Consider the following 3,086-nt stretch of genomic DNA (forward strand, 5'->3'; position numbering starts at 1 on the left):
TTAGATTCTGTGTTAGCTATGTTTTTAACTTTTTTTCAGAAACTAATTCAATTTATTTGTATAATGATTTGAACAATTCACATTGTCTCAAAGCAACTCTACAGAAGAATATAAACAGAATGATCAAGCTGGAGGTGAAGGTGGTGAGGAAAAATGATATGAGGAAGAGACCTTGAGAGGTTCCAGACACAGAAAGGAACCCATCAGATGTTCTTTAGTGTTATTCTGAAGTCCAGAACCTCAGTTAGGTTCTCGTACATATTTCATGTGGACATCGAGCTGTTTGTCTCATTCCATGTGGATTTGGGGAAAATTACAAAACAGTACAATTGAGGAGTTCTCAGCGCTCAGGGCAGGAAAAACATCTCTGTTCTATAAATCCTGCTTTCAAGATATTGTGGTAATTTCATATCAGGGAACTCATTTCACTATAATGTTACTATTGTTTAATTTTGAGGAACTTCAACTGTTAACTTTAGTTAACTGTCCACTAGGTGGCAGTGTACATGAGTCACTCAGGAGAAAAACCACCCAGGTGAAGTCATTAAACAACTAAACCATCAGCCATCAGTAAACTCTACATATTAGTGATGATATCAGTGAGAACCATGACACGGTTCCTCACAGCACTTTTACTGAGTCGCTTCTGTTTCTGCAGTAAAAGTGACTCAAGTACAGCTTCCTTTAAAAAAAACAATTTAATTTATTTCAAATGAAATGTGTTTAAAATCTAATAATATTACTAATCCTTACTAATCATACTAATACAAATCCCTGACAAATATTGTGGTTGTAATTATTATTATTAATATTATTATTAACAGTAAAGCACAGTGGTGAAAGTACTAAATACTGAGATGAGAGTCTGATCTAATCCCAAGAGATGTTGATAAGAAAATCTGAAGCTGTGGAGAAAAACAGCAACAAGACAAGCAAGAAATATCAAAAACCTGTAAAGTTGGAACGTCTTCTATTAGACAGTAAACCACAAATACAGATTTCTGTTTGTGTAGTTTAGGAGTTTTTTTTGTCGGAAATCAGGGAGCTGGAAGCTTTCCCAGAGGTAGGTGTGTGTGTGTGTGTGTGTGTGTGTGTGTGTGTGTGTGTGTGTGTGTGTGTGTGACTGAGAAAAAAAGATCTTCAGTGGGATTATTATGGTATTATTATGGGATATACTTTATCAGAAAGAGGTGATGCTGGAGATCAGCGAGCGCATCACAGTGATGAAGAGCTTTGTTTCTGAATAAAGCCACGCTGTCGTTATTTCATCATCCTCACCTCTCTTTCCTGAAAGAGAGGGAAAGCTGGCTGGGGTGCTGTAAACTGAGCCAGTCATCAATCACTCAGCAATCTTATGTAACAGAGACGGAGGCCCACATGCGCAGCAGCTGCTTCTGAGCATGCTCAGTGTGGAAATCTCAACAGTCCTGCATTAATCTCAGAGCTAGAGCTAGCAGCAACATGGGCCTGAGCAGGAGGCATCACACACACAGTATTACACACTTTAGACACAGAAAAAACTCTCAATCACACTTTGCAATGGAACAGCAAAACAGAACAGTACGAGTCGATCACTGACTCAGAAGTTGTTCAGTGAATCAGGTGAATTCAGCTACCTCCAGGTGGCTGTGAAGTAAATCGTAAAATCATGACAAAAGTTCTTCTCTGTCTGCTCACAAACCACTGAGTATGAGACTGAGCGTGACTTAAGTCTCCGTTTAAGGAGAAAAGGGGTGTGACTAAGCAGCACTGTTCCTGCTGTGGGTGGAGCCGATTTCTGGGCCCAAACAAAATGTATTACTGAATGAAGGAACTAGAAAGAATATTTTAATAGAAAATAACCAAAACAATCCCAGGATTTAACATAGTGGCTAGATTAACAAAAAAACAGATCTGTGTATAATATTCTATATCTTCTGTTAATGAACACACAGCACACATTCATGTCTAACTCACATGCGATCGCCATTTTATTATATTTCCCTCCTCGTGCCTCATGGGTAATGAAGTCCCTACCATTACAATCTGAACACACTTTTCCATCACAGTTCAGTAGTGAGGACTTCACTAATAAAATTGAAAGTATTGAATGAGATTCTTCACTGATAACATTGAAAGTATCAGGAACAAAATAGTTGATGTTCAACATATGAGAGCATCTTGTGACCCAGTCTCACCTAAAGCTCTACACTCACAACTACAGTGCTTTACAAGTACAGGACAGGAAGTTAGATAAACTTATTACAGCTAAACCAACAACATCTGTGTTAGATCACATTCCAACTAAATTACTGAAAGAAGTGTCACATAAAGCTGGTGAGCCTCTTCTTTATATTAACTCCTCACTATCTTTAGGTTACAGCCCTAAATCTTTCAAGTTGGCAGTTATTAAGCCCCTCATCAAAAAACCTAATTTAGATCCTAATGAACGACCAAATTACAGACCTATTTCACATCTTCTGTTTATTTCTAAAATGTCTAGAAAAGTTTGTCTGTTAAACTGAGCTCCTTCTTACAGGAGAACAATATCCTCGAAGAGTTTCAGTCAGGTTTCAGGCCCCATCATAGCACAGAAACTGCACATGATTTGTTCTTAGCTTCGGACCAAGAGTGTATGTCACTATTAGTTCTACTTGAACTTAGTGCTGCATTCGACACTATAGATCACAACATTCTCCTAGATCACTTACAAAATCACAGTTTTTCATGGACAAGCTTTAAGTTGGTTTAGATCCTATCTGTCTGATCAATAACATTTTGTAGAATTAAATGGTGAATCCTCCAGTTTATTACCAGTTAATTATGGGGTCCCTCAAGGATCAGTTCTAGGACCTCTGCTTTTCTCGATATACATGCTTCCATTAGGGAACATTATTAGAAGACATGGGATGAATTTCCACTGTTATGCTGACGACACAAAGTTATATATCTCATCAAAACCAGATGAAATAGCTGAATTGTCTAAATTAACTGAGTGCGTTAAATAGAAAAAATATTTAAATGAGCTGCAATTTTCTGTTAAACTCTGATAAGACAGAAATATTACTTATAGGTCCAAAAACCAGTACACAGAAACTCTCACACTT

The sequence above is a fragment of the Tachysurus vachellii genome, chromosome 19 (genome assembly GCF_030014155.1).
Source record: "Tachysurus vachellii isolate PV-2020 chromosome 19, HZAU_Pvac_v1, whole genome shotgun sequence".
Classification (NCBI taxonomy): domain Eukaryota; kingdom Metazoa; phylum Chordata; class Actinopteri; order Siluriformes; family Bagridae; genus Tachysurus; species Tachysurus vachellii.